Below are 12651 nucleotides of genomic sequence, written 5' to 3'. Positions count from 1 at the left end.
TTTTCAAAGTGGTCTGAAGCTCGAGCAACGATGAAGGATAACGGTAAAGAGATGGCCAATTTTATTATGGAATTGTTTGCCATTTTGGTCCACCTAAGGAATTAGTGTCTGACTAAGGAACACACTTTCTGAATAAGGTTATTGTAGCTTTAATGGAAGCTTTGAAGATTAAACATGATAAAAACACCCTGTATAATCTGCAAGCAAATGGCCAAGTTGAGAGTTCGAATAAATAGCTTGTAGGGATCTTATCCAAGGTAGTGTTTGAAAGTGAGTGAGATTGGGATAAGAAATTGTATGTGGTAGTTTGGGCTTACAATATGACATTTAAGAGAGCTATAGGCCACACCTCATTCAAGCTAGTAAATGGGGAAGAGTGTGTCTTACCATTGGAAATAGAGTTGTGCACTGTGCGATTTACTCTTAATCATTCATTGGGTGAGACAGAGGTATTGCAAGAAAGATTTATTTCTCGTGTGCATCTTGATGAAATTTGATTACAAGCTCTATTATATCAAGGTAGGGAAGAAGAGAATGAAAGCACTTCATGACCTTCGGGCTAAGAAATATAAATTTGTGAAGGGTGAGTTGGCATTGTACTATGATGCTCATTGTGAGCAATTTCCTAGTAAACTAGAACCCAAATGGGATAGGCCATATAAAATTGTAAGTATAGGAAAGAATGGCTCTACAACCCTTTTAGTAGACTTGTAGGGGTAGAGTTTAAAACTAAGGTAAAATTTAATTAATTGAAGCCTTACTATGTGTAAGGGCTGACGTTGGGCTTGGTGCTTGTGTAGGTCCTTTGGGATATTCAACTTTAACTTACAGTAGGTACCAAGACAATTAGATGGGAATAATCATTCCTTATCTTGACCATTCATATTTAGAGCAGTGTTACCACCAAGGTCTAGTGATCTAGTGTAGTAAAGGTTATCGGGTTGTTGAGTGGTAAGATAGATCTTTCACGTGGGATATTAAGGTCTACTGCCACCATTGTCAAAGGATTCTTACAAGTATTCCTATTGAGTTCAGCAAGGAAGGAGGGATTGTACCTATTACACATCCTTTCTCTCGGCTCAACTTTGATTATCATAAGTATGAAATGAGAGCATATCTTGGCATTGCTTTTACGAATGGCATGGCAGAATACAATGCCTTAATCATGGGATTGAATGCAGCTTGATGCAGTGGTATCTATCGATTATTGGTAAAAGGTGATTTGTAGCTAGTGATCAATCAATCGAATGGGACTTGTAGTGTGAGGGATCCTATTCTGTGGATCTATCATCATGCAACCTTGGATATGATGCATATTTTTGAGGTAGTGACTTGCCAGCTTAGTCCCCGACAGTGGAATTGCTTTTCAGATTCGTTGGCAAATTATGCTTTTGTTGAGGATATCTTTTTCAATTGTGGTCTTGGGGTGCTCTTACAATTGCCTCCTAATATCATCTCAGGGCTACTTTGGGGATTTCTTGTTGACACATCCTATTTTGGCCACTGCTAGTTAGTGTGGATTATGAGTCAAGTGGCGGTTGATCACCTTCCTATTCTGTCATGGACGCATATGATCATTTATCGTTATATTCGTCAGATTCCCCTTGCTATTTATGCAGGGGGTTAGTCGCAATAACTTGATGTACTTAGTGTAGGGCCAGAGGAGCCCTCACCCTTGGTCATTTTTATACTTTAGTAGAGTTATGTCTGTCTCGAGACCAAGGGTTTGTTTTAGCAGAACGTTGATGAATGGTCGTTTCATGATTTATTCTGCTAGGCCAAGAGAGCCAATCATTTTGCAGAGAAATGCTATATTTCATTAGGCCAAGAGGGCCATGTGCCTGTCTGGTGCGGGTGCAGTTAATGGTTTTGTTTTAGTGTTGTGCTACACATATTCAGTGGACCTAGGGAAGCCTCCTATTGCACATAAGCTTCTTGTGGCCAAGTTCAAGTGATATTTTTCCTTTCTGAGTACTTTCTCTCTGTGCTATATACGTTTATGTACTTGTGGGAGATTTTTCTTTTGTTAGGGATCGATAATCAAGGCATGAAGTTCCAGGGTTAGGTTAGGTGTGTCTGAGGGAGGTTTGAGCAGCTGTCATCCTCATGTGAGCCTCTTGTCAAGACATTGTCTACCTCCTGTCAAGATATGCATACTAAAGAATTGTTTTAGAAGGCAGTCCTAGTGACCCTGTTCTGCTAGCCTGCTAGGCAAGTGTTTCTAGGAGCTTTTGCTAGTAGCGAGGTAGTTAGAGAACCCTGCCAAAATAAAAAGAAGAGAAAATTTTGAATATCCTTGAAATATAACAATACAAAGGTGTGTAAAAAGGGATTCTAACCCTTGAAAATAAGGAATAGAAATAAGAAAAGCAAAAAATTAAGAGTAATTGATCATTGCCTTGCGAAGGCCTACTAGTAGGTTCCTGGGGATGAGTTCGTTGATGCCTTGTCTTCCTAGGGGCAATGTATAGTTAGCTAAAATATTAAGGAAGGTTAGAGCAAAAATAAAATTAAGTAAAATAAAGGATTGAATGTCACCTTGCGAGGGCTTGGTAGGTTCTTGGATACCAAGTCCGGACTTGAGGTTGATGTCCTATTCTCCTTGGGTCACCACGCTCAGCTCCCTCCTTTTTATATGCCCAAGTATGGCAACTTGAAAGAAAAATATCCTAAAATAAAAATATATGCTGATCAGGCTATAAGAGTCATTGCCTAGTAGGAGTTCCTGATCCCGTTGTCCTAAGTTGGGTAGGTAGTTCAGGCCATCACCTAGGATGACTTCTTTGATAGTTCTTTTTAGCAAGTTTGTGTTGGAGAAGTTGGTTAGCGACTCGCTCTGATTTCTGTCAGATTATGTCAAGCCTATACCTTGTGGGTTTCATACCTTGATCTTGTCAAGGGGTAGGGTGAGAGCTATGTTTGTGCCTTGTTGTGTGTTCGGTTTTGTGGCAGCTTGATGTTTTTTGTTGTTGTTGTTTGTGTAGATCAATTCATGGGATTCAACATGCTGAGTTGCCCTATCCCGTGGTCGACAATGAGAGTAGAATTTAAAAGGCTGTGACGTGCAAGAAAGGAGTAGAATAACGGTAATCTTGATACTTGCGACACCTTTGGATTATAATCCTATTAGCTCGGATTACCTTCAACACCTTGTCATAGACATAACGATCTAGACGTATCTGCCAACCACTGGTAATCATAAGTGGATTCCTTCTGGATGGACAAAAGATAAAGGCCTCAATTACCTTTAAACTTTCCATCCATTCAAGGCATTTCAGGTTAGTTTGCATGTTGAAGAACTGATCGGCCTCGATGTAACAATAATGCTCATCCCATAACCATCTTCTTTCGCGATTCACAGGGGATAAATTGTATATGCGATCGAGTATTCTCATCATTTCTCTTCTCCACTCGTCTTCCGTGGAGTTCAGCGTAGATGTATACATTGCTTGAAAAATAAGGAATTGGTTCCATGCTCATTATTCTGCCAAAGTTTATGCCTTAACAATTAATAGGCTCATTATTCCTTTGAAGATATTTTTTAATTTCAATTATGCTCTGATACCACGTGTCATGTGCCTACCATACATCACTGCATACATGATTGCATGCATATCTAAGGGTACATTTACTGAGGTACATCCATACATCCCATGCACACGAGTGTGTCATGTCATAGTCATCAAAATTCCATCATGCCAAGTCCATTTCTCAAATTTCCCAAGAAGTACATGCACCTGCAAACGAGTTTTGGGCTTTGGATCACCTGGAGGTGGGCAAAGTTCCCCCCGTTCCGGGTTATGTACCCCTTCAAGGTGTTTGATGGCAAGGGGAGGTCACCCCTCTTTTGTCTTGCCACCTCACTTGGCATCAGGCTTTTCCTCACCCAGAATATACATGGCAGACATTTATTAATTAAACACCCAGCATGAGATGCATTTTAGGAATCAAAATTTTGGGCTTTTCATGAAGTGTATGGAATTGGAATGGGGAATAGGGATAGAGAGCTTACCGGCAGTGACTCACTGCCTACTCACCCTTATACAATGGATTTTTTAAATCAATTCTTGGCTTAGCCAATTCACAAGAAGCCAAACGGGTTATGGGTAAGCAAAAATATAATCTCAATGAAGCTTTAGCATGAGTAAAATCCATTCCTATGCCATAAGATCAAAGGGGAATGACTGAGATTAATATTCAACATGCATACAATGTCTGGGACTCCTATTACCTACTTGGACTCATACATTCTCTCAAACAAGTGGATAGGATTCAACAAGAAGCTTAAATGGGGAGAATGAGAGCCAAGAATCGGTTACCTTGAGTCTTTTGAAGAAGAAGGCAGCCACTAATGCCACTTCAGTCCTTCATGAGCGCTCCAATTTGATCGCGCATGCTCCATAGCTCCAAAATGGTTGTGCTCCATCAAGAAAGGATGAAGTCAAGCTTGGGGAAGAAGGATTCTTCCATGGGGAAAAGGTATTGCTTGCATAGACTGATCAAGGGGGTGATTCCTTCCAAATGAGCACTCCATAATGCCTTCTTGCTTCCAAGAAGCCTTCAAATCTTGAGAATGATCTCCAATGTGGCTGTAGCTTGGGGGTAGGATGTCTCAGGACCTTCCCATGAAGAGCTCTTGCTAAAATTGAAGCTCTACTTCCATAGCCATGGCTGCCCACAAGTGCGTGTCTTCAAATCTTGCTTCTAATCTTCTTCCCGTGCTTCTTAATGGCTGAAATCTTGAGCTAGGCTTGAAGAGGGACTCTCGGGACCAAGAAAAGACCAAAATCTTCAAGATTTTTGAGCTTGATGCCAAGCTTCCATGGCTGCCATGGACTGCACAAGGTCAGGGTTTCTTGAAGTGGGAAGAGGAGTCCAAGAAGCTGAGAAGGAAGCCTTCAATGTTGCCTAAGGGACTTGCCAAGAGCCAGGAGTGAGATCCAGGGAGGAGAGGAGGGCTGGGGTGCTGTCCAGGGGTGTTGTCCAATAGGCCAGGAAGCAGCCCGTTTTTTACGCCGCAAATTACGGGGCTGCCCTTGGAGGGTTGGGGATGACCCCCCAGCTCAGCCCTACTTGATCTATGGCTCCTGAGCTTTAGAAAGTGAAGGGGAAAGGCTGATGCTTCATGCAAGAAGGGAAGAGCAAGATTTGGGCCTAGTTTCCTCCATGGAGCTTGCAGGCAGCTTGTGGAAGGAGGAGAGAGAAGACCCTCCCTGAAAAGTAACCCCAGTTAGACTTTCTTCTAACTCCTGTGACCACGGTTACTAAGAGTTTACCTTCAAAATGGGCCAAAAATGACCCACGAGTTGCCAAAGTCGGTCTTCCTCCCTCCAAACTTGGTCCAAGCCGCCATTAATGCTCCTGCCTACAGTCCTTGTGGTCTAGAAGTCTTTGGGAACTCCCCTACTGCTCTCTGTACTGTGTACCTGTGACTCAAAATTTAATGTAATTTCATGTAACTAGAAAATTGTAACTGGGTAAAATGAGAGACTAACTGGGACCAAGAACCTAGGCTCTGATGCCAATTGTCAAAGAGAGGAACTGGGAGAGATAAAGAGGAGAGAGAAGACTGCAGAGAAGAAGAAGAAGAAGGGCAGAAGGGAGAGAAAGAGAGTTACGAGGAGAGAGAAAGACTAGAAATAGAGAGAGAAAGACTAGAAAAGAGGGAAGGAAGACATGGAAGCTTGGAGAGCAAGGTGAAGGAGAAAGAAGACTTGTTTATTTATCAGATAATGAAAAATTAAGTCTCTCTCACCTTATATACCAGCCAGTGTAGCTAGTATTTCCCCGTTATTAAATCCCCCCCTCTTACAGCAATATATGGCTCTTCAATATCACCCACTTTTACTCGAGTCTATATAGTAGCACTGGCCCAACGATTCCTTGTATAGCGAATTTTTTAAATAATCCATGATACATCTTCTTTTATGAATTGAACTTGTTTTACCCCATGAGAAGTTTCATTGCAAACCACTATATTTTCAACATGTTCTTCTTTTTGCTTATGCATCTCATGCACTTGTGACATGTGAAGAGCTTTCATGAGGTAAAGAATCAGCCATTCCAATTCCTTTGCCTCCTCGTTTTTGATGTTCCTTCATTACCACCATCCCCTAACTTCTCTTCAAGCAACAACGTTAGTATTTTGGCTTTTTGAAATACATGCATACATGGGGAAAAAATATATAGGATCATTTCAACTAATCATTTTGTGGATGCAATTTCTTGTTTGTTTGAACTCATACTTGGAAATCTAGCCTTTTGTAGTTGTTTGTATTACATAAGACCAAAGTTCAAACTTCTAGATTGTATGAACCTTGTTTTAGATGTCATTGTAGCTATCACTTTGTATGTTTAATTGTAGCTCTAGACCAAATAGTTGTGCAATTGAAGTAGACTACGAGTGCTCAGAGATTGATCTAAGTCCAAAAGATTGAATGGTTGTGCAATTGAAGTAGGCTATGAATGCCCAGAGAGTGATGTAACAAGATGAGCTAGATGATTCAGTAATATAGGAAAGCTAAGATGGAATAATCAACCACCATGCTAAGATTGTAGATAGCTAAGAGATGCAAATACATCATTGTGTAAGAAACCATAGATAAACTAGGGAAAAGTGAGTAGGATGTGGAGGATAGGCTTATGAGATCAAAGTTGGAGCTATAATACCATAGAGAGAGAGAGAGAGAGAGAGAGAGAGAGAGAGAGAGAGAGAGAGAGAGAGAGAGAGAGAGAGAGAGAGAGAGAGAGAGAGAGAGAGAGAGAGAGAGAGAGAGAGAGAGAGAGAGAGAGAGAGAGAGAGAGAGAGAGATTATTGCATTGATACAAATTTGTATATATACAAGGATATATAAAGGAAGGTGGTCATGCTAGGTGAGCTACTTGTAGATACAAATTGTAATGGAGGGGAAATACTTAGGTCAAGTTGACCTAAGCATAAAAGGTGTAAGGGACACTACATAGGGACCATTTTATGAATATACATCTATCCTTTCACCTTCTTCACCTTCTTCCCTATCCTTCCATGGCTGCCAGCCATTTCTCTCTCCTCTTGTTGTTTTTCTCTCTCCTCGTCACCCTCTTTCTCTCTCTTCTTGTAGTCTTTATCTCTCTTCTGCACTCTCTCTCTTCTCTCCTTCTCTCTCTCCTGTCTCCTTCATTATAGTTGGTATCAGAGCTTAGTTTTTAGATCCTTCCTTTCTCTCTCCTTTCCCTCAAATCTAGTCTCCTTTTCCAACAATAAACCCTACTTTTCAGGTACACATGCAGAGATAGCAGCCTTTCTTGGAGTCTTAAATGGAGCTTGGACCAAAAATGGAGGCAGAAAGACAAAAATGGCAAGTCGTTTTTCAACATTGAGGTAAAAATTCTAGGGTTTTAGTGGAGGAGGACATTGCAGCACTTAGAGGGAGCACTAGAGTGACCAGTGGGCATTCCCAAGAAGAAGACATGCAGCATTGAAGACTTTTAAGAAGAAGACATGCAACATTGATCCTTCCTTTCTCTCTCCTCCTTCCTCAACCCTTGCACTAGTTTTGTTGGGTTTGAGTCAAAGTAATGGCTCACATCTATGAGTGATATCTCTGAAGAGTCTAGATTCTGGAATGTAGCATCCGCAGTGGCAAGTTGAGAACTCTGACACGAATGATAATGTGAAGGCCAAGATTCAAGATAAGGAGGGCATCCCTCCTGACCAGCAGAGACTAATCTTTGCTGGCAAACAGCTTGAGGATGATCGCACCTTGGCATACTACAATATCCAGAAAGAAAGTAATCTCCATCTTGTTTTACGTCTTCACGGTGGTATGCAGATATTTGTGAAGACACTGACGGGAAAGACCATCACCCTCGAAGTTGAAAGCTCGGATACTATAGACAATGTCAAGGCTAAAATTCAAGATAAGGAGGGTATTCCGCTTGACCAACAGAGGTTGATCCTTGCTGGGCTTTAGTACAGACTAAATTTGTTCAGAGCAATGCCTGCCTTTGCATCAAATATGCTAGATCATTGGATTTAGGAGTGATCCAATTGGAAAGAAACATAGGCTTCTGATGTGCACTGTAAGTTTTCATGTCCTAGTCCTGCAATTGCCTCATTGCTACAGTCGGGCCTCCTACTGAAGCCAAGGTAGTTCTTGGCTAGCCATCTTCAGTTACATAGAGGGCAGGTTCAACCATAGTTTCGGAGAATATGCGCTTCATGCCATTCTTAAGAGGAGAGGGCAGCCCATCATTTGCTACATTTGTTGGGAAATTCTTAGGCGCAGACCTTGGAACATCTGTCGGAGGATGTTTTGCATATGGGGTGGCTTATGCAGGCGATGTAATTGGCAACGGTGGTGCTCAGGGGGGCTTAGGTGGTAAATCGACAGTAGTTGCAATTGCTTAGAGTGGCAACCCAATGATGAATCAGAGTGATAGCACATGATGATGCACTTTGTGATGTCGCATCTACTGCAGTGCATCCACTTCCTCATGCACCACCACATGGGTATCTGCCTTCATGACCATGACCCATTTTAATGTACTTGCCTTTCTGGGGAACATATGCATGTTTGTCCACTGTTGCAGAAGCAATCTTATTCTGTCCTGTCACAATGCTGGTAACAGCTAGCATTCCCTAAAGTTTCGATGCCATATTCAGGAAGATGTAGCAAAGGCACTCTTTGTGAAGTGGCAGGAGCTCTGGAGGCGCAACAAGAAGACACCACTGTCAGTGTCAAGGGTGTAGTCTTCTTCGGAGTTCTTGACAATCGACGAGAGCAGGCCTTCAGGAGAAATCCTCACTCTATAGCGAATGTTACATTTGCTTTGTTGAGCATTGTGTTAGATAGAAACAGGAGAATCTAGCAAAGTCGAAGGCAGTGGAAGGAAGAAAGAATTTGAGCAAAGTTCACATGATCCAAAGGAATTTGGTTTACATCGTTGGAATACCTGCAAATCCTGCTCTGGGTGTTATTCTACCCTCTCCTTTGGATTTGCATTCTACACCTTTGACCACTAATGCATAGTGGGAAGATCTGGTACAAGATCCAGAGGTGCCAAAGTAAAAATAGGCACAAGCACCACTGTGCCATTAACATCAGCACCCAGCAACGATCTCTGCAACATGCAACGCTGGCATGATCAAGATCGAATTCTTGTAGTTGAGCCATTAACACTTTTGGAGTGATCCACAGGCCCTTCAGGTTGTCACAGTGCTTTGAAAGTGAGGTGATACCAAACAGAAACAAAGTGACCAACATTCTTCAGAATTGATTGCTATTGCTTCAAATGCATCAGAGATTGTTAAAAGTTTTCAAATTCGCTTTGTCAGACTGAAAGGGCTACCATTTACTCGGACCAGCTTGGAGACTTTTGCACATGTTCACCATTGCATTTTGTCTTAGTGCAAGCAACTGCTTACATCCAAACCTAAGGGAAGAGATCTAGAAGTGAGCTACAATGTTCTGGCTACAGGGGGCAGAGATACTTCAATGCTCTATCATTTTGGAACATGCATTTATGGCCACATTTGAATGTGCAGCTGCCATGTTAAGATAGATAGAAATTAGCTGCTGAATCTGAGAGGAAATTTCCAAGTCTGGAAATTCAACTATGTTCAAAATGTTAGCTTGAGAAAGCCTTTGCTGCTGCCCACCATCCATCATCATTTCAGGGAGAAGCTTGCAAGTGGACAGATTGACAGGGCCTTCAGGAGACCAACGTCTCCTTGTTTTCCTTGCAGGCTAGCTAGTGTTCAATCCATCAGTTATATTTCCATTGCCCTTAGAAGTGGCAAAACCTCAAAGATGCAAATGAGGTCACTGTCAAATTCGTTGCCAAACTAGAAATGGGACCATTGTCTTCACTACCCCTGAGGAGGAAGTGCAATTTTATGTGAAAGATGGGTATTTTTGTCCCACCATCAGGAAGGTATCTGTGAAGAGGAGAGTCCATATATGTGGTTATAAGTGTGTGCAAGCACTTCATCAGCTTTCTTGGTGGCTACATAAAGGCTTGTAGGGTGATCAGTCCTATCATCTTCAGAAAATGGCACCTTCAAATTCAGGCCATACACACTACTTGATGATGCATATACTATAGCTCATTGTCTGCAGGTGCAACAGTTTTCAAGGGCTCAGTTACAACTTAGCTTGGGGAGCTTGTTTGCTGCCACCAATGTTGCAGATTTGCAGATGTTAAGTTGAGAAAGCATTAGATGATAAGTCTGATTAACTTTTAACACACAGTGAACAGTGTGCTGTATAGAGTGAGCGACATACAATAGCAAACAGTAGTGTGCAGATCTGATTTTCAGCGGTAACACTAGGGATCTTTTGATGCTCTGATGTGGCAAGCAATATAGGTTAGTTGCCAGTGCTAAGCTAAATCACAAATGGGCAATTTTGATAACCAAAGTATTGTACAATACGACTTTGGGCAACACCTAGGCTATGTACCTTGTCATGAGGTGGATCATCCTCCAATGGATTTGATACCACTTGTCAAAGAGAGAACTAGGGAGAGAGAAAGAAGAGAGAGAAGACTACAGAAGAGAGAGAAAAATTGCAGGAAGAGAGAGAAGAAGAGTGACGAGGAGAGAGAAAGACTAGATTTAGAGAGAGAAAGATAGGAAAGAGGGAGAAGCCATAGAAGCTGTGAGCAAGATGGGAGAGCAAGACTGTACTTGTATTAATGTATCAAAAAGATGTGAAAAATTACATGTCCTCTCCTTTTATACCAATGTCAGTGTGACATGGCATAATATCAATGTTATTTACACTAAATCCTTATTCCCAGCTTCTTACAATCCATCCCTTCCTAAAAGTTTTTGCCCTAAAAAACAAACCTGGAAAAAACTAGGAAAAGATGGATATAACAGAGTACCACTCTGTTTTTACAGCTTTACAAATGGGAAATGAATGAAGTATGACCAACTACATGAATTAAAATTGAAGAACGGAAGTAAGCCTAAGCTATATGCATGATTTGGAGTACTTCAAAAGCATATGGAGCCATAAAGTCTTCAACAAATAATCTCAAAACAAAGTAGACAGCTTGCTGTGTAAACAAACCCTGCTAGACCAATTCTGCCATAATTTCTAGTAGAAGTGTCCAAATGAGACATACCATATATCAAAACGAAGCTCTTGAAGAGTACTTTAATCCTTAATTCTGAAATTTAGGCACGATAAAAACTGTTCTAAAACAGCGTGCTATCTTGAACCTGTCTACATCATCACTAGCTCCATAACCAATAGGCTTTAGCCACCAATGTATCCTTCAAGAAAGGAAACTCATCCAATATAGAATCAGGTCTCCAAGAAGCTTCTTTAGGTGGTAAACCTCTCCATTTGATCAAATATTCCACAAAAGAATGAGATCGAAGCTTCTTCTCACGCTGACCTATAACAGCCTCTGGGATGTACTGAATAAGACCGTCTTCATCAATAGGTGGTAGCTCATCAACTATATCCACTAGATCACCATAAAAGGGCTTGAGTTGACTAACATGGAAGACATTATGAATCTTTGTGGAAGAGGGAAGCTCTAGTATGTATGCCAAATCTCCAATTCGTTGAAGGATCTGGTATGGCCATAAAACCTATGCGCAAGCTTATTACTAGATCCATCTTTTAATGTAGAGTACTTGGACTTGGGCACCTTCAATAAAACCAACTCTCCTTCTTGGAACTCTAAAGGCCTCCTCTTCTCATCAGCATACATCTTCATTTGATCTTGAGCCTTCCTTAGATTCACCTTACATTGCTGAAGAAGGGTTTGCATTCTTTCCAACTCTTCCTTCCCATGAGGATTGATCTTTTCATTAAAGATGACTGTGGGTAAGGGTACCTTGTAACCATACAAAGCCTCAAAGGGTAAAACTCCTATACTAGCATGAGTAGAATTGTTATAAGCAAACTCAGCCAAGTGTAATCAAGAATCCCATGAGGTTTGGACATCATAACGAAAATGGGGAAGATAAGTCTCCAACCATTTATCAACTCTTTCTGTCTGTCCATCAGTTTGAGGATGATAAGCCGTAGATGGAGCCAATTTAGTGCCCATAGATGTAAATACTGCCTGCCAAAAGTTACTCATAAACTTTGAGTCTCTATCATGGACAATCACCTGTGATAATCCATGTAGTCTAAAAATCTGCTCCATAAACTGACTGGCCACTTGAGAAGTAGTAAACTGAATCTTGGTTGGAATAAAATGGGATTCCTTGGTGAGTCTGTCTACAACCACATAAATACTATTCCATTCCTTCTTGGTAGTAGGTAAGCCAGTAATGAAATCCATAATAATATGAGTCCATTTACTAGTAGGAATGTGTAATGGCTGTAACAAACCTCCTAGCTTATGGGTGCTGTCCTTATTTTGCTGACAAGGCATACACTTCATAACAAAGTTCTTCACATCTTTCCACAGTCCTTTCCAATAGAAACTTTTAATGATCCCTTCATAGGTCTTGAAAACTCCTAAACGTCCAGCTAGAGGCAAAGAACGTAGCTCCTCCATAATTTTCCGCGTAAAAGAAGAAGTAAAAGGAATTACAATCTTGCCTTTCAACCAAATAAGGCCATTTTTAAGTTGGTAATGCGAGTTTTCTTCCATAAGACCTTGCTGTAATTTCTGAAAAATATGGCTAAATTCCTCATCTAG

This window comes from Lygodium microphyllum, chromosome 15 (assembly GCF_053477565.2).
Source record: "Lygodium microphyllum isolate KBCC chromosome 15, Lygodium_microphyllum_v1.1.10, whole genome shotgun sequence".
Taxonomy (NCBI): Eukaryota; Viridiplantae; Streptophyta; class Polypodiopsida; order Schizaeales; family Lygodiaceae; genus Lygodium; species Lygodium microphyllum.
This window is presented reverse-complemented; position numbering follows the sequence as displayed.